The sequence below is a fragment of the Pinus tabuliformis genome, chromosome 1_2 (genome assembly GCF_031772625.1).
Source record: "Pinus tabuliformis cultivar Carrire ecotype Pingquan chromosome 1_2, CPIR1, whole genome shotgun sequence".
Lineage (NCBI taxonomy): Eukaryota > Viridiplantae > Streptophyta > Pinopsida > Pinales > Pinaceae > Pinus > Pinus tabuliformis.
Window position 1 is genome coordinate 278,112,717 of NC_142298.1, and position 20,743 is coordinate 278,133,459.

Here is a 20,743-nt window from a genome sequence, read left to right on the forward strand (position 1 = left end):
TCCCCATGAGGCTTTTTGCCTTGGAATATTTCAGACAGTTTGGCAACTCAGACTACCTGCATTTTCAGAGCAAGAACAAGAAGTCACAGCTAAAGGTAAGGAGCCAGCTGGGTCCTTTCCTATATAACAGAAAAGAGGAGGGATGGAAAGAGGCAAACACTATCCTGGAAGGCCTCAGACTGCAAACTAGTTTTGAATGGGTACCCTATGACCCCAATCATTCTATCTCCCTCAGGAGGATAAGATACAAATTGGGTGGTTATGCACACAAGAGACAACCTGAGATTGAACAGTATGCCAATGCCTTAAGCTGGGAAGAGGGTACCTTAGAAGAAGAAATAACTGCTGAAGAGCTTCTAGAAAGAGAAGCTAGAAATATACAAAAGCAAGCTGACTTGGAAAATTGTGGACAGGTTCCTCATTCATACAGAAGACAGCTGGGAGCAGCTACTACATCATCAACAACCCAGCAGCAAACTGCCGAGAAGGCACCGCAGACAGCAAACAAAGATAAAGGGAAGCAGGTGGAGCAGCCACCTCCATTGACAGAAGAACAAGTGGATACATTGCTACAACAGCAAGAAGAAATGGAGCAGCAGGAACAAGGGCAGCAACAAGAAGAGGTACAATATAGTGAACAACAGCCCTTGCAGCAAGAAAAAGTGATTGATGCTCCAAGCTCCACAGAGCAACAGGCTCAGACAAAAGTGCCTCCTAGGGCAGAGACTACTGTTGATACCTCGGTCCTCCAAACCCCACAAAAGGAGGACTTAACCAGGAAAAGAGATAGAGAGACTCCCCTGACTTCATCCATCAATCGGGGAGAGAAAAGACAAAGACTAAATGACTTTCCAGAGGATGATATAGCAGTAAGGCAAGCAATGGGCATAGGCCCACCCAGTGGAGAAGTTTCAGCCAGTTCATTCCAGCATGAACATGATAGAGCTATAGGAGGAGAGGTCAGCTCCTCCAGCCAGCACAAAGAAGGACAGTCAAGCATCAAACAGCAATTTATTGACATTAAGAGGAGAAGTGATCCTATTAAAGTACAGCTGTACAATCATTTGCTGAACCTGGCTCCTACCAATCAGCAAAGACTCATGTCTGCCTTTGATGTAAGTGAAGGCAAGATGATCATGAGTCACTTCATGCCCACAACGCTGCATCCTCAATCTACCTCGGATTATCTAAGAACCAACATGGAGGTTATGGCTAAAGACATACACCCTATGGATAAGATCGAACTGCATAAACAAACCGGTGAAATGGTGTATGCCTCCTTGGCAGATGAAACATTGGAGAACTACAAATTGAAGAGTAGCCTTGATAACACAGCCTCTCAGCTGGAATTGGAAAGAGCATCATCACAAGCCAAGGACAACAGGATCAAGTCCTTGGAAGATGTAATTATAGAAATAGGACATGATCCTAAAGATGTTAAAGGTATCCAAGAACTCTTGAAGCTAAGGGATGCAGACATGGCGGCCTTAAGAAAGAAAATCAAGCTCCCAGCTACCATCCATCCACAAACAGACGAGGTTGCCCAGCAAAGGCAGGAAAAGGATGCTACAGACCTAATGATATCCCTGTACAAGGAGCTAGTTCGGACTCAAGACAAGCTAGGAGAATCAGAAGCTGCAAAGGCAGCACTACAAGCAGCATTAGAGCAAAGAGAAGAAGGCCAAACTTCCCAGCCCCCTCCGGAAGTAATCAATCTTGAAGAAGCTACTCCAATAACTAATCTTCCTCCTCAGCAGACGGGAACTACAGCACCATCTACAGCCACAACTACGCCAACAACAGAGCAGACTCCTAGTCTGGATATGCAGAAGTTGCAAGCTGAGATCCGAGTTCTTGAATCCCAAATGAAAGAGCTTGATGAAGTCAAAAGGTCTTTGACTAAGGTGAATGAAAGATTTGATAAAAGCAAGCAGAATGAGGCAGCAAAGGAAAGAGAAATAAAAGCTCTAAAAAAGAGAATAGCTGAACTAGAAAAAGAGCTTGCACTAGAAAAAGTAACAGCAGAACTAAAAGCAGTCCTCTGGGGTAACATTGGGCGGTCCATCACCAATCAGTGGCAGTATATTGAGACTATGGATGAGCAAATAGTACTCATTACCAAGGCAAACAGGGAAGTACAGAGAGCTAGAGCAAGCTTGGGCCACATGCCAGATGCTGCCAGCAGAATGATCACTATTTTGAATAACAAAACTAGCTCTCAACTAGCTACCATGGGAATTACTAACAGGACTGAAACAATCTCAGTAGTTAAAAGAGTCCTGACACTAAGAAACCTAGTTGGAACGCTGGAAAGAAGAACACAGGATATGCAGACCGAGATCAACAAATTCCTGGACAGATTTGTGGCATTACAAAACAGAGGCCTCCCCAGCATATTAAGCAGCGTAGGAAGGCTGCTTACCCTGGAAAATTACATCAAAAGGGTTGATGCACATGCTGCAGCACAAATAGCAAAATAGCCCAGTACCTCAGCAGAAACAGGGCCAGCATCAGGGCAGAATTTGTATGATAGAGTGGATAACCTGTTTTTTATCATGAATGAAATTGATCACCTGTTTGATACACCACCAAATTTCTTTAAGTATACAGAAGCAGATGAGACTATGGGGGCAATCATAAATCATCAATTGCCCACACAGGAAGAATGGAGGAATTTGACACAGGTAATCTTATCAGGCCCGAACCGGTAGCGATAGTTTTTCTCCAGTTTATGAACAGTCATGCACAGGCAGAATTTTGGTGGATAAAATCTACAAGGAAGAGACAGATGCTGAGCCAACTCAGCAGGGCTATTTACTCACCACAACAGCAGTCACCATCACAAGGTAGTAGACCCGAAATACAGCGCACAAGCCAAAAAGTCGGGTTCTCCAGCATTTGATCAAAGTATCCCAACCGACTTAGCAGCTCCCAAAGGCCAAAATATCTTCTGACAGAACATCAAGACGCCTTTATCTTGTATTCAATGCTGTAATAAATTTCTGATAATAATATCTCAAAAGTTGGTGAGAATATTAAGTCTGAGATAACTTAGAACTCAGATATTTTGTAAACAATCGCAAGTATATATTCACCCCTCGCAGAAGCTGAAGGGGTTGTTGTTATTTTCATTTTGGGCATCTCATTTGCTGTGAAAATTCTCAGAGAAATAATACAAAGGGTGAATGGAATTTCCGAAGCTTGGCGTACCTTGATGCATTGTGATGAATGGTGAATGTTGCAGGATTCCAGAGTGTTTCATAAAACAATAAGTCTTTCTTAAATCTCTGTGTTACATGTTTTTCGAGTCTTTTGTTCTCTTTCATTGTTTAAATGTTTTACACTTAATAGCAAAGTAGAAGAATAGTTCCAGGATTTAATCACTGATTACCCTGAACTCAATCTGAGCTATTATCCATGTTTTCTTCAGATACAGTGAATGAAGTGTAATTCTTAATTGCTGCACTTTAAAATTATATCTTCTACAGTGATAGACATCCCCAGGGATTCAAGTTTTTGCTCCTGAGGCATCTATCTGTTTCTCATACCTAGTTTGGTGGAAATACTTGAATACTTTAGTGAAAATTCTTAATTGCTTTCACTGGTTTTTTTCACCTGTTTGTGTTATAAATCAAAATTTGTTCTATGAAGTATCCAAATGGCCCTGTAAGTTTCACCAGTTCACCTCAAGGTTTCTAGACACCTATACAGCCATAGACTCCATTGCCCAATGATATGTGACTCTTTGAATACTACATCATAAGACCTAAAAGAAACTCCTCAACCAAAACATAAACAAAACCTGTGCATAATAGCTAGCCTAAAACCCTATCATAAACAGATACAAATCATAAAGAGAGAGCCCTCTCTGATCACAGTTTGGCTAGAAACAGTGATCAAAAGATTGGTTAGTGGTTACCCCGGCCGTATTCCCTTGGGAGTCATAGGGAACAACCTGGGTGTTAACATCATTGGCGACTCCACTGGGGACTTCATAAAGATTTTTCAATTACTATCTGTTAGGACTCCAATATGTACCATTTTGTTATATACTTTCATATCATTTTACTCTCAAAACCATAAGCTCCAATGTCTTTTTCATTCACTATATCCTAAGGTATATGGAAACCTTCTCTATATTATATGATTAATCTGTCTTACATTTAATTCCATAATACTCTTATATTTTATCAATTATTGAAGTGCATTGTTGCTAACACAAGTCAAAGATCGCAGATAATATATGCCTTGTTGGGAATGAGCGGTCGTTGCTGAAACAGCTGAACTTCATTGCTGAAACAGTCAACTCCGTTGCTGAAACAGCTGTCCCGTTGCTGAAACAGCTAACGCAGTTGCTGAAACAACCGTCAAAGCACGCAACTCCCGCTATGCGTTTTTGCGATTCTGGAAGAACTTTTTGTGGATAATAGCAGCAGCCAGAAGATACGGTTACCTGGATTATCTGGAAGATAGCATTTCTGTTGTCTCGATTGTAACAGTATCTCTTTTTAAGAAAGAACAGAATAGTCTTGTTTAGAACAGAATCGAGATCTTCGCTCTTGTGTAAAATTGTAAATGATGTCTCCTCTTTAAAAAGAGGAGACATCATCATTAGAGGGGATCGAACTGTAATTTTGAGAACAGCATTGTGTGAGACAGGAGCTAGTCTCCTCTTTTGTATGTACCAGTTTTCTTGACAGATGAATAAAGACCTGTTTTGAGCATTCTAGTCTAATTCTTTCTCTTGGGGAATCTTGTGAGAAGGAAAGGGCCCGCCTTCCTCACAAGATTCACCCCTTCATTCCTGTAGTTGTTTATTTCTTATGTATTTGCATTGTATTCAAGTTCTGTTGCTGAAACACTAGTTACATGGTTTGTGATACTCTGTTTCTTAGCGCTACATGTATTGATTGCACGAGTGGATGATGAGAGCATGTGCTGAAGATCCCTGTACAGAGGGATAGGGTCTTGCTCCATTGATTGCTTTCTTTTACTTGCAGTGTGATTAGAACAGAGAGGCCAAGTGCTGAAAATTCCTGTTCCTGGGAATAGGGTCTTGACCTCTTAAGGTTACTTCTTTTGCAGTGTGATTAGTGCCAGGCAGCAGGTGCTGAAGTTCCCACCAAGGAATAGGGTCCTGTTCCTGCTATAGTTGAATGATTTCTTTCTTTATACATTTATTTCCCTTTTGCTGTAACAGAGAAATCGTGTCTGCTATAAGTTAATTGACTTCAGCTTTAATTAAGTAGACTGTGAATTGATAGATTGCTGAATTTAACAATTGTGTGTGACTTTCTTTTACTACAACATTGAACTGCTTTTGAAATTGAGCATATCCAGTGCGCTATTACCTTTGGAATAAAAAGACCTTCTCGGGTTGACAATTTATGTGGAGCTCGAATTGTGAAAACAATTAGAGCGACCAACATTTTGGCGCCGTTGCCGGGGAAGGTAATTATAGATTTCAAAAAGCATTTATCTATTTTTTTTCTAATGTGCAGATTGTATGAGAGGACGAGGAAACCAGAAGAAAAATAACCGCGCAGGTGGCAAGGGCTGGGGAGGACGAAAAACGTTTATTGACGAAATCGTATCAAAGGCTGAATCATCACAAAGACTGAGTTCTCGAAAGTCAAAATTTCAGCGTTCCCCTCAGTCAGATTACAGAACAGAAGAAGTTGTGGGTCCTGAACATACAGAAGAAGTTGTGGGTCCTGAAAATACAGAAGAACCAGCAGTCAGCGCTGAAGAGTCAGAGGAAAGTAGCAGAATAGAAGGACATATCGAGGAGATAGTAGAAAGCGCTGGACGACCAGTAGGAAATATTGAAGAACCAATAGAGGATTCTGACGATCGAGAAAGTGCAGTAGGAGGACCAACAATGGAAGACAACAATGATAATCTCCTCTTTGGAGGAGGACGTACAGGTCCTGAAGAAGAAAGAAGGGATGAAAATTCTCTTTCTACCTTGGGATTTCCCATCAGTGATCTTCCTGCAGGAACAATGAAAAATATCCCATTGTCTGCTCTACCTAACTTTCATGGTTTATCTACTGAGGATCCTGACGAGTTTCTTTTTGAATTTGATATTTTATGCAGAAGTTATGATTATGTTACTAATGCTCAAAAGTTGAAACTGTTTCCAGCCACCTTAAAAGGGAATGCCTTGAGATGGTTCATGAGCCTTGGGAGCCAGGTAATCACAACATGGGAGCAAATGAAACAAAAATTTCTGCTTAAATATCAGGACTACTGCCGGACAAGAGAGAAGAAGGATGAATTATTCAATATGGCACAAAAATCGGATGAAAGCTTGGAGGACTACATCGAAAGATTGCAATACAACATACAGAGATCAGATCATCCAGATATAAGTAAGGAAATTCGTAAAACAATATTACTTAGAGGGTTAAGGGATGATTGTTTAAATATGTTAAATATGCTTGCTAAGGGAGATATATCTAAAGAATCATATGATGAGATTTGTGAACTTGCTAAAAGATGTTCTAGGGGAGCTGCAAGAAACAGAATAAGAGATTCCACCTATTCAAGGGTACAGAAATCAGCCAATGGAGGAGCAACAAGAGCAGAGATACGTAATTTGCTTGAAGAATTTAAAACCGAAATGCTAAGTTCTTTTGCTTCGCAGATTGACACTTTGCAGGTTAAGAAGAAGCAGGCTGAGGCAGAAGCAACTCTGGCTGTCTACTGCCCGAAATGTAGAGATAAACATCCACTAAGGGAGTGCCCAAGAGAAAAAGTACCAGTTTGCACCCTTTGTGAGAAAGATCATGAGACAGAGCAATGTCCATCTCTACCGGGGATAAAAGCAGCGATGCAGCCAACAGAGGAAGAAGCTGAAGCCATCTACCTGCTAACTCAAAGAAAACAATGGCAACCTAAAGGGCAAGGTACGAATTCTGGTATGCCATTTAATCGTTGGAATAATCATTCAGCTTTTGGCCAAACAAGCTACCCCTCCTTCAACCAAATGCAATATCCACTTTTCAATCAAATGAGTTTCCCACCCATGCAAATGCAAAACCCTCCCTTTGTTGATCCCTCAATGTGGACTCCTTGGCCTCCACAGCAACCACCTCCTTTCAATCCTTGGAACCTAAGTTGGAATAATCAATCACTTCCATACCCAAATTAGATGCCTCAATTCCAACAATCACTCTCTCTGCCATCAAATGCCCCACCGAACAACCAAATGAGACCCCAACTACCCGCGCAACCAAATCCTAACCCCAACAATAAAGCTGTGCAAGTTATTGAAATTCAGAATCAGTCTATATCCCCTACTATGCAATGTAATGATATTCATTTGAGATCTGGAAGAGTAGTAGAGCCTATTATTGATGATATAACTGATTCAGATAAAAATGAAACCGAAAAGCAAAAAGAAGCTCAACCACCTTCTAACAAAAATGCTGAATCAACAGAACCTCCATTCCCCGAGCGTTTGGTTCTAACCAAAACAACTGAAACGCCTGCTTTTAATTTTATGGGGGAATTGCAAAATTTGTATATTAAGATTCCACTTTTACAAGCATTAAAAGATGTACCAATTTATGCCAAAACATTAAGGGATAGTTGTGTGAAGAAACCTGGTAGGAAAACCAAGGATCCCCTTACAGTACATGTCATGGGAGACTTGTCTGCATTAATGTCCGGAAAAACCCCTCCTGTAAAATATGGTGATCCTGGCCATCCTACTGTTACAGTTCAGATTGGTAAAGCAGTAATCCCCCGGTTTTGGTAGATTTAGGTGCAGCAATTAATATAATGACTCTGGAAACTTCACAATTGTTACAGCTGAATAACACAATCAGAGATACACCCACCATTTTAGAGTTAGCTGACCGTTCCACAATTAAACCAGAAGGGGTTGTTGAAGACCTGCTCATTTCAGTTGAATCCTGGAAATATCCAGCTGATTTTGTTGTATTGCAAACTAAAACAAAGCTGGGGGGACATCCCTTAATTCTAGGAAGGCCATGGTTGGCCACAGCTGATGCATTTATAAGTTGCAGATCTGGTTCAATGACAATTTCTAATGGTTATGAAACAAAACAGTTAACTCTTTATCCTCACGCTACGCCAGTAGTTAATAATGAAGATTCTATATGGATGGATTATGATGATAATGCTGTTCAGCCGATTCTAACTATAGGACAAGCTTTAACTCTTAAGGACAATACAGAAGATGAAATAATCAATAATTTTATTTGTGAACCTTCTTCTGTTATTGCTGAAACACACAATCAATTGACTGCAATTTTTGAAACTGATATGCAAGAAAAGATTGAACCTGAAGATTCATCTCAAACTTTAAACACGATCCCATCTAAGAGCGTAACAGTTGAGATTGAACCCGGTAAGACATTAAACATAAATCCTGATTTAACAGACACGGAAACAGAGCAGCTAATGAAGTTATTACACAAATATAAGGAGGCATTTGCCTGGGATTACACGGACATGAAAGGTATTTCTTCTGAATTATGTACTCATAGAATTTACATTAAAGAAGGATGCCGACCTGTTTGTCAACCCCAAAGACGGATGAATCCTAATTTACGAGAAATTGTTAAAGAAGAACTTCAAAAATTGCTTAATGCAGGGTTTATATACCCCATATCTGACAGTGAATGGGTTTCCCCGTTAGTAATTGTTCCTAAGAAAAACGGGAAATGGAGGGTATGTGTTGACTATAGAGCTTTAAACAAAGCTACCCAAAAGGATCACTTTCCCTTACCGTTCATTGATCAGGTGTTGGACAGTCTTGCAGGGAAGAAATTCTTCTCTTTTCTAGATGGATTCAGTGGTTATAATCAGATAAAAATTGCGCCCCAGGATCAAGACAAGACCACTTTCACCAGTCCTTGGGGAACTTTCGCCTATAGAGTTCTCCCATTTGGATTATGCACCAGCAACCTTTCAAAGAGCTGTTATAGGAATTTTCTCAGATATGCTGAATGACTGTATGGAAATATTTATGGATGATTTTACCCCCTATGGTGTGTCTTTTGAAGAGGGATTACAAAACCTTGAGAAAGTACTAGAAAGATGTATTCAAGCTCACCTTTCCTTAAGTACCGAAAAATGTCACATGATGATGAGTGAGGGAATAGTGCTTGGACATTTTATTTCAGCTCTAGGTATTCAGGTAGATCCATCTAAAATATTAGTCATTCAGAATCTTTCTGTTCCTAAAACTCAAACTGATGTGAGAAGTTTTTTAGGACATGCTGGTTATTATAGGAGATTTATTAAAGATTTCTCTAAAATAGCTTCTCCATTGTTTGTATTGCTTATGAAAAATGCTGAATTCAAGTGGAATAGTCCTTGTCAAAAAGCTTTTGAAGAACTGAAGCATCAGCTGTCTACTGCTCCTATTTTGAGGGGGCCTGACTGGAATCTTCCATTTCACATATCCTCTGATGCTTCAGACAGTGCTATTGGAGCAGTCCTGGGACAAGAGGAAAATCATCTTCCTTATGCTATATACTTTATCAGTAAGAACATGACCTCTGCTAAGCTTAACTATACAGTTACCGAGAAAGAGTTCCTTGCAGTAATCTATGCCATTAATAAATTCAGACACTATATTACTGGTTATCCTACGTTTGTGCACACTGATCATTCAGCTATTAAATACTTAATGAACAAATCTGTTACAAATGCTAGAGTTACCAGATGGCTATTACTATTGCAGGAATTTGATATTACAATTATAGATCGGCCTGGTAAAGAAAATGTGGTGGCTGATTTTCTTTCACGGTTAAAAACTGATAATGATATTCCAGTGGATGATAGTTTTCCTGACGAATATTTGTTTGCAGTTTCTGCTCATTCTCCATGGTATGCAGATATTGCTAACTACTTGGTTGCAGGAAAACTACCAGCACACCTGTCATATAGGGAAAAAAGAAGAATTGTTCAACAAAGTGCCAGGTATAGCTGGATCAGCGGATGTCTCTTCTATACTGGGCTTGATCAGGAGATTCGAAGATGCATTAGAGAAGATGAAGTGTATGACATACTCAAAGCTTGTCATGATGGTCCTTGCGGAGGCCATTTTGCTGATAAAAGAACAGCGCATAAAATTCTGAGGATGGGCTACTATTGGCCCTCACTATTCAAGGATGCAAAGAAGTATGTAAGGGCTTGTGATAGCTGCCAGAGAATGGGTCAACCCAATCATAGAGACCAAATGCCACTAAACCCCCAGGTAGTTTCTGAACCATTTGAAAGATGGGCCTTGGACTTCATAGGACCCATTAACCCTCCATCCAATCAAAGAACCTATATATTAGTCTGCACAGACTATATGACTAAGTGGGTGGAAGCCAAAGCACTTATTAGAGCCAATGAAGAGGCTGTTTTGTCCTTCTTGTTTGAAGATATTTTCACTAGATTTGGAATCCCCAGAGAGTTAGTTACTGATGGAGGACCTCCATTCAATTCTCATGGTTTCAAATCTACTCTTCATAAATATCATATTCAACATAGAATGACCACACCATACCACCCCCAGGCCAATGGGCAGGTGGAAAGCACAAACAAAGTTTTAGAAGCCATTCTAACTAAAACAGTAAAGGACAACCGAAAGGATTGGTCCCAAAGGCTCCCTGAGGCATTATGGGCTTACAGGACTACTTGGAGAAACACTACCGGTTTTTCTCCCTATGAATTGGTTTACGGTAAAAATGCTATTTTTCCTGTGGAATTTGAAATTAAAACTTTAAAGACTGCCTTAGCTGTTAATCTTGATTTGAATGATGTGCAGACAGCTAGATTGCAGCAACTTTTGGAGTTGGATGAAAAGAGATTGGATGCCATTCACCAAACAAACATGATTCAGCAACAAAGGATGAAATGGCATGACAAAATTATCAAACACAAGCAGTTCCAAAAAGGTAATTGGGCCTTGCTGTATGATTCTCGGTTTGAAAATTTTCAGGGAAAGCTACGTACACGTTGGCTTGGACCATATGAAGTAGAAGATGTCTTTCCAAACGGAACGGTAAGACTTGTAACAATTGATGATGCTAAAACACCTCTACTAGTCAATGGCCATAGGCTCCGTTTATACGAGCGCCCTGTTTCTAAAGAAGATTTCAAGACTGCTTGCATGACTGATATTCATTATCTTTTTCCAGGGGAGTCTTCTGCTCCTCACAGTACTTAATTTTCTGCACTATATTTTTAGTAGTAGATTAGATTTAGCACTAATAATCCCTGTCAAGGATTGGCATATTACAATTGAATTTTGCAGATTCTGGAAAAGCAATAAGGAGGACAGATTCATCATGAGAAGATCTGGAGCTTTAAATCAAGAAGCTTCTTCCCATTCATTTTACCCCCTTTCTCCTAAAAAGCAATATCCCCCCATACCCACGTTATTTCTATCACTCCCACACTCCTGAAATATCCTCCTTCAGTCAGTATTTTCCACCCCTTACTGCTGAAATAATCCCTTACCATTCACAGACCTAAGTCAGTTATCCCAATTCTCTGATTTTTCCCGTTACTGAAACACCTGTTTCAGCAACGTAACACCAGATTTTTCCCGTTGATGAAACACCTGTTTCAGCAACGTAACACCAGATTTTTCCCGTTGATGAAACACCTGTGTCAGCAACGTAACACCAGATTTTTCCCGTTGCTGAAACACCAGATTTTTCCCGTTGCCGAAACACCTGTTTCAGCAACATATCATTGATTCCACCCGTTGCTGAAACACCTGGTTTAGCAATACATTATCAATTTTTCCGATTGCTGAAACACTTACCTCAGCAATGCATTGTTCATTTTTCAGTTGCTTAAACAACAGTTTCAGCAATTGGTTATCATCAAAGTAATATCCCTTCTTGTTCTTACAGAAGCTTTCTGGTTCTTCACGATACTTTTGGTGAAAATTATTTGGCATATACCAGACTCAGTTACACCTTCAATCCACAGACCCTTCTATGATCACTCAAGGCTATTGCAACCGACACTTCGAATTATTAATTAAAGGTAAAGTATAAGGTATATGGTTTTTTATGTAATTCGGTTAAATCATATTAAAAGAGAGGATTTCATTTCATAATGATTGCATATCTCCCCACGTCCAATCATTATTATACCATACGTAGGGGGGGGAATTCCAAAAATGGAATGATTATTTCGCATGCACCAACCTGCCGCCTGTTATCATATCCATTTTTGCCGTCATTTAGACTTCGCAGCCATTGTTGCAACAACTAAGTCTGATCAGGGTCTGAGAATACTGAATTGTGCCTCTGCGGAAAAACTCAGAGCTTTAGCCATGGGAAAGGCGGCCATTAGAAGTGAGCCCGGCTCCATAAGTCTTCTACAGTTCTTTCCGGAAGCATATCAGATCTTCCAACAAGCAGGGTGGACAGCATATTTTGAAAGGTTGGGAGATTTTAACGCAGAAGAAGTATTAGAATTCGCACAGAACTTTGAAGGCAATTTCTCAGTGGTCCGAGGGGTTCGCATTTCAGTGACAGAAGATGACATAGTTCAGGTATCAGGGTTGCCAGCTGAGGGCATTCGCTGGTTCAGCAGGAAGACGGTCGTTCTTAACGCGCAACAAGACTTTTTGCGCCCGGACGAGCAAGTGGAACCTAGAGGCCGCGGGGTCAGTCTGCATTCACTTCCTCAACCATGGCCATCAGTGGCAGAATTCGTCAAACACTACCTCACATGTGAAGGGCGTTATCAGGTAGTGTACAATCACGACTTTGTTCTGCTGAATCATTTGAGAAATGGAAGATTGGTTAATATCCCCTATTACCTGCTTGGTTGTATTAAAAATATGTCGTATTACTGTAAGCAAGCCAAAACTCCCATGACATCCCTTACCCATCATCGTTTATGTCAGCTGTTAATACAGAGGGGTTTTGCTCAGCAAAATCCCCCTCTGCAGGCCCTACCTGAAATTCCTCTGCAGGCCCTACCTGAAATTCCTTTGCAAGCCCCACTCGAAACTCCTCAACAAGAGAAAACGTCCCAATTGTCTGAAAATCCTCATGAAGAACAACAGGAGGAAACCCTGAATTCTCCCGTCAACCCAACCCCAAGCTCGCCACAGTTAGCAGAGCTAGCACCCTCTACTATTCCTGTCCCTAGTGATGATTCTCCAACACCCCCTTCTTCACCCATTAAGAAAAAAAGGAAAACCCCAGCAGTCACAAGTTCTAGACCACGGACAAGGTCCACATCCAAAATTCCTATCTCTTCGCAAAACCCTGTCCTGAAGAAAAAGCACTCCCATTCGAAAAAAAGGAAAGGCAGCGATTTTGCTGCCTTCCTACCAAAAAGAAAGAGGACAAAGACTGTTGAGGCAGAATCTACCTCCATTTTCCCTAACCCTGCCACTATTGTATTGAAACCCTTATCCCCATCCCGAACTCCTCAGCCGGCTTCATCCGAAGACACAGTCCCGCAAAAATCAGTACCTCGGGATAATACGACAATGGTTATGGATCAAGAAGTGACTGCTCCACAAGAACCAGTCACTTGCCCAGCGACTGTAACACAAGAACCAGTCACTGAGGAAGAAGAATACACCAAGCAGGTTGATAACGGGAAATGCCCAGTGACTGTTCCACAAGAACCAGTCACTGAGGCAGAGGAATTTACAGAGCAGGTTGTTAGTGGAGAATGCCCAGTGACTGTTCCACAAGAACCAGTCACTGAGGCAGCAGAATTTACAGAGCAGGATATTGAAAAATGCCAAGTGACTGTCCCACAAGAACCAGTCACTGAGGCAGAGGAATTTACAGAGCAGGTTGTTAGTGGAGAATGCCCAGTGACTGTTCCACAAGAGCTAGTCACTGAGGCAGAAGAATTCACAGAGCAGATCAATACTGAAGAATGCCCAGTGACTGTTCCACAAGAACCAGTCACTGAGGCACAGGAACACAACAAGCAAGATGATAGTGGGAAATGCCCAGAGATGGAAATACCAGAATTGGAGATCGAAGTGCAGGAATCCATTCCTAACCCGGTGGATGAAACACAAGAACCACCCACTGTGGTACCAGCATTAGTCACTGAGAAGCAAGAATTCATAGGGGAAATACAAGCACCACTCACCGTGGTATCAGAACTAGTAGCTGAGGAACAAGGATTCATTCCTGACAGAGCACGAGGACTATTTACTGTGGTATCAGAACTAGTTTCTGAAGAACAAGAATCCATTCCTGGCACGATGGATGAAACACAAGAGGCACCCATTGTGGTGCAACAACCAGCTACCACTGTGCACCAGCAAAATATTCCAGCAGAAACAACTAGCATACAAGGCCCACATACGATGGCATCTCTACTGCAGGAAAATGAGTTCCTGAAGTCTGAAATAGAAGCCTACAAAGCTGAGTTAGCCATGGCTCGAGAGGCTTTTGAAAAAGAACTCAATCTCCATACATTAGCACAAGTAGCCTTAATGCAGAACAGGGAGACATGTATAGAATATATGTGCAAAGAGTGTGGCATCATTTATCAGAATGCAGGCTATAAAGTAGTTGAAATTCCACTCCCTGAGACAATTATGACAAAGGGAACACAGGAGGAATGCCCCACTGCTCCACAAGAACCAGTAGGACCTCCTGTGATGCAAGAAGAAGAAGAAGAAACCGAACAAGAGATATCTCATCCCTTGGGGACTGATGCAGCAATCCCGGCAGAAGAAACATTGCCAGAGCACATGATTACTGATTCAGATATTCCAGCTGAGGAAACATCGCCAGAGCATACTACTACTGAAACAGCTGTTTCGGCAGAAGAGACACTGCCTCAGCACACTACTGGTGCAAGTATTCCAACAGAAGAAATAATGCCTCAATGCATTTCTTCTGAGGCAGCCATACAGATAGAGGAAATAGTGCCCAAACCTACTACTTCTGTTAAAAAGACACAGACTCGGCCATGGGACCCATTGGAACAATTCAACAGATGGAAGAAGGAACATGCTGAGAACCAGGATATAGTATTACAACAGCATAAGTTGCAATGGCAAAACTTTGTATACACTAACTGGGAGAACTTGGAGCAATTACTGCAAGAGCACAGGGAATATAAGAAGGAAGCCAGACAGTCTAAGGAACGGATAGCCCTGATGTTTTCATTGGTGCGAAAGTTGATGGTTACACGGAAACCTTCTGTAAACTACGCTCTTTTTCTTGCTGAACGATTAGCTTACTTTCAAATTAAATCAATAGCACATGGTAGACCACATGAAGTACTGACTTCAGAAAAATTTGTTGAGACCTTCAAGGAGGCCCCTGAAAGCGACCAGCATCTGCTGTGCGAACTCTACCTTCATAATGAAGCCATGCCTGAAGAAAGAAGAATTAATCTTACTCCAATTGCAGGTGATATACAAATTAGGGCATTTGCTTCATTTTTGTCTAATCAGCTCACTTGGCAGACTGCGTTCAATACAAGCAGTCATAATGAGGAGAATAAACTCCTGTGGATTAGGCCAGAGCCGGTAAGCCCAGCCATGTTCATAGCACAGTACTATGAATTCTTGCAGAAGCCAGGTATGAGCGAGCACATAGAGCAATTACAGGCTTCAATCCTTTTTAATTGTCAAGAGCATATTCGAATGAAGGGTCCTGCTGCACTGAAGGCCAATGATCTCTTTTGGCAGCAATCAGATAAGGAAAGACAGGATTATCATCCTCTTAACCCTCTCAATTTTCACGCTGCATTGTATAGAGTCCCTAAGTATATCGATTGCATTCAGCATTGTGGAGTCAACTGGATTGGGTATCATTTCCGTTTTCCAATCTTATGGCTGCCTTCAGAGAAATATCAAAATCATTACCTCTTGACTGACGAAGAGGAAGCCTCGGCATGGCAACGGTTGCAGACCAACAGCGGATTCCGAGCTCCTACAGACGCCACTTTCTCCAGCTACTGCCTGAGTAATTTGCATTGCCAGTCCCAGTACTCAGACTCTGATTCAGACGAAGGGGTTGCCTGAGGACATGCAACATTTTTAGCTGGGGGGGATGTTAGGACTCCAATATGTACCATTTTGTTATATACTTTCATATCATTTTACTCTCAAAACCATAAGCTCCAATGTCTTTTTCATTCACTATATCCTAAGGTATATGGAAACCTTCTCTATATTATATGATTAATCTGTCTTACATTTAATTCCATAATACTCTTATATTTTATCAATTATTGAAGTGCATTGTTGCTAACACAAGTCAAAGATCGCAGATAATATATGCCTTGTTGGGAATGAGCGGTCGTTGCTGAAACAGCTGAACTTCATTGCTGAAACAGTCAACTCCATTGCTGAAACAGCTGTCCCGTTACTGAAACAGCTAACGCAGTTGCTGAAACAACCGTCAAAGCACGCAACTCCCGCTATGCGTTTTTGCGATTCTGGAAGAACTTTTTGTGGATAATAGCAGCAGCCAGAAGATACGGTTACCTGGATTATCTGGAAGATAGCATTTCTGTTGTCTCGATTGTAACAGTATCTCTTTTTAAGAAAGAACAGAATAGTCTTGTTTAGAACAGAATCGAGATCTTCGCTCTTGTGTAAAATTGTAAATGATGTCTCCTCTTTAAAAAGAGGAGACATCATCATTAGAGGGGATCGAACTGTAATTTTGAGAACAGCATTGTGTGAGACAGGAGCTAGTCTCCTCTTTTGTATGTACCAGTTTTCTTGACAGATGAATAAAGACCTGTTTTGAGCATTCTAGTCTAATTCTTTCTCTTGGGGAATCTTGTGAGAAGGAAAGGGCCCGCCTTCCTCACAAGATTCACCCCTTCATTCCTGTAGTTGTTTATTTCTTATGTATTTGCATTGTATTCAAGTTCTGTTGCTGAAACACTAGTTACATGGTTTGTGATACTCTGTTTCTTAGCGCTACATGTATTGATTGCACGAGTGGATGATGAGAGCATGTGCTGAAGATCCCTGTACAGAGGGATAGGGTCTTGCTCCATTGATTGCTTTCTTTTACTTGCAGTGTGATTAGAACAGAGAGGCCAAGTGCTGAAAATTCCTGTTCCTGGGAATAGGGTCTTGACCTCTTAAGGTTACTTCTTTTGCAGTGTGATTAGTGCCAGGCAGCAGGTGCTGAAGTTCCCACCAAGGAATAGGGTCCTGTTCCTGCTATAGTTGAATGATTTCTTTCTTTATACATTTATTTCCCTTTTGCTGTAACAGAGAAATCGTGTCTGCTATAAGTTAATTGACTTCAGCTTTAATTAAGTAGACTGTGAATTGATAGATTGCTGAATTTAACAATTGTGTGTGACTTTCTTTTACTACAACATTGAACTGCTTTTGAAATTGAGCATATCCAGTGCGCTATTACCTTTGGAATAAAAAGACCTTCTCGGGTTGACAATTTATGTGGAGCTCGAATTGTGAAAACAATTAGAGCAACCAACACTATCTATCTTCCGAAGCTACCATCAAGCCCGAAACTAGCCAAGAGGCCTTAGGACTGTTTCTGTGCCACAGGAACAGCTTTAGGGAAGAGCTGATTAGGGAATCTTCATCCTAGCTTTGTAACATATATAGCCATTCCAAAATTTTCATCCAGTCCTTGCATATATATAAACTTCTTGTACAAATTCAAAAGAAATTAGAAGCTGGCTCCCAAAAGAAACCCAAGGCACACTAGGGCAAACCCTGACCCTAATCAACCTATCATTGTTGATAATCCAAATATCATTCCAAAGAACATAAGGAGACAGCAAAAGCAGGAGAAGCCTGCTGATTCAGATATAAGTTCAGATCGACCTATCCTTATTCCTACTCCTTGCAAAGTTCTTTTCCGGTCCACCCCTAGTTCCCCTAGTTCGTCATCAACACCTCAAAGCCCTTCTCTCCCATCTTCACCATCTGCACATACTCTTTCAACCAGTTCCCCGCTTGTTACTCATACCATTAACCCTGTCACACCTGTAATCCCTGTTGTCCCATTTATTCCTGTCAACCCTGTAAATCCCATAAACATGGCTAACAGGTATGCACCTCTGCAGATACCAGCTAATGCTCCAGCTCTACCCCAAGATTACCAAACCAAAATCTCATTTTTTGACTCCCATGGCCCTTTGACAGCTGTCCAGCATGCTAAGAAGATGCAAGACCACTTTGAGACCTATGAAATAGATGATAACAGTGTCAGGATGAGAATTTTTGTTCAAAGCTTAACTGGGGATGTTAGAACTTGGTTCAGATCCCTCAATGCAAACTCCATTGCAACACCTGATCAGCTTTACGAAGTCTTTACTGAGAGATGGGAGAAAAAGAAAGATCCTCTCCACATACTTGGGGAATATAACACTATTAAAAGAGGTCCCCAAGAAACAGTTTTGGAATATTGTGCTAGGTTTAACAATGTATATAATGCTATCCCCCAGAACTTAAGGCCCCCTCCTGATTTGGCCCTGTATAACTTCCCTGACGGTTTTGATTCTGATATGGCCTATCAGTTGAAAGAAAGAGATCCTCCAACCCTTGCAGAAGCTCAAAGGGTTGCAGTCACTGTAGAGGCTAACCTAATTGCCAAAAGAAACAGGGCAAAATTGGAAAAGAAGACTGGCTTCAGAGAAGAGCCCTCGGGTTTTGATCAAAAGCTGGATGCAATACTAAACAGCATGAAGAGATTGGGTGAAAGAGTGGAATCAGTTGAAAGAAAATCATCATGGGAGGCATCACAAAGCAACCCTCTTAGAAACCCAAATTTTAGGAGAAATCAGAACCCAAACATAGGAAAAACAAGTGCTGACCAGGATATTAGACCCCCTTTTCAAGAAAACTATGCAGAAACTTCCACAGACAATCAGCTCAATGAAGATCCTGAAATTAACTTAATGGGTCTGGATGGTAAAAGCCATGTTTTCTTAACACAAGAAGACCATGAGGAGGATGAAAGCAAAACATTCCAAACTAAAACAGGAGAATCCTTTGACTTTAAACAAGGATATGATACTGCTGTCTATGAAGTCCATAAACAATACAAACTAAGGAGTAGGACTGTAAATGTAAATCAGCCTGAAAAAATAAAGGAGAAACAGCAGTTTAAAGAAACCTCAGTCACAGAACCTAATGACAAAACAAACTTGCCTACAAAAGAAGTAGTGGTTGAGGAGGTTACTGAACTACTGTCCCCACTACAACAGCCCATGGCAACCTCGTCCTCTCACCCTAACCCAAACATTACCCCTCAAGACATGAGTATAAGGGGCAGGTTTCAAAATCAAGATGAAATCCAACAAGAAGATTTAGTGAACAAAGAAAAGACTGCTATCCGTGACTCTAAAACCCAAGTTGACAAACCTTTTGACCTAGGTACAGAGATTGGCAAGTTAAAGATAGCAATTCCCCTCTCAGAGCTAGCCAAGCATGACATATACAAGCAACAGATAAAGAAATCCCTACAGCTCACCAATAGCAAAGATGATGTAAATGTGCTAGATGACACTCCAGAATTACTGTTTGGCCCAGAGGTAGATGGAAAAACAATAGTCACAGGGGTTTTACCTTTTTATGTCAGCCTGCATGTTCATGATAAAATACTGCACAATGCAATGTTTGACTCAGGTGCCTCTCATAACCTGATGCCAAAAGCAGTCATGGAAAGATTAAACTTGGATATAACAAGACCATACAAAGACCTGTTTTCCTTTGATTCTAGCCAGGTCAAATGTTTGGGCCTAATAAAAGATTTATGTGTCTCCCTGGTTCAATATCCCAACAAGACCATTCTAATGGATGTTGTAGTTGCTGATATCCCACCCAAATATGGGATGCTGTTATCAAGATCATGGGGAGCCAAGCTCCAGGGCTCCCTGCAATTAGACATGTCATATGCAACTATTTCTGTCTTTGGGCAACCAAAAAGACTTTATAGGGAAACACTCATGAAGTATATGGTCAGCAGTGAAGAGAAGCCTCAAAATTTTCCAATATACGCTGTTCATTCGGACATAGACTCCTTCATCCTCTTCAATGACAGCGCAGACCTCTCAAACAATGACATTAGGACCGAAACACTCACACAAGAACAAAACATTGATCAGACAAGTAGCACCTGCCAAACATCAATCAGCCCAACAATACACATTAACCCTCCTCTAGTTGTCAAAGATTGTCAAACAACTGATGAAATTGTCCTAGAAAACAAATGGGAAAAGAAACCCCAACTCATGCTCACATTGCCATCCCATGAACAGAATTTTAAATCTCCTGTTCAGCAAGACATCCTGTGGGTCCTAGAATTTGATGGCTCAGTTAACAAGCTAGGAGCAGGAGCTGGAGTGTGGATACATAACAAAGAGAAAGATTATGCAGAAGGCAGGGCTTATAGATTGAATTTTAGATGCACTAACAACATGGCAGAATACGAAGCTTTGTTGCTCGGTCTCAAACTAGCAAGGTTATTACAAACTCCTAAACTCTCCATCATGGGAGACTCTGATCTAGTAATTCAACAAGTAAAAGGAAACTTTGTCACCAATGACAAAAGATTGAGGTCCTACAGATCTGCTGTAATTGAAATATTAGAGACCTTCTCTGAGTGTGTTATCACAAAAATTTCAAGAGGCCACAATCTCCATGCACACAGCTTGGCAACGTTTGCCAGCACCTTCGAATTCCCATTAGAACCCAATAACTGTTTCACAGCCGAGGTCAAATACAGACCCTCTATTCCAAACAATGTTAAAGAATGGCAAG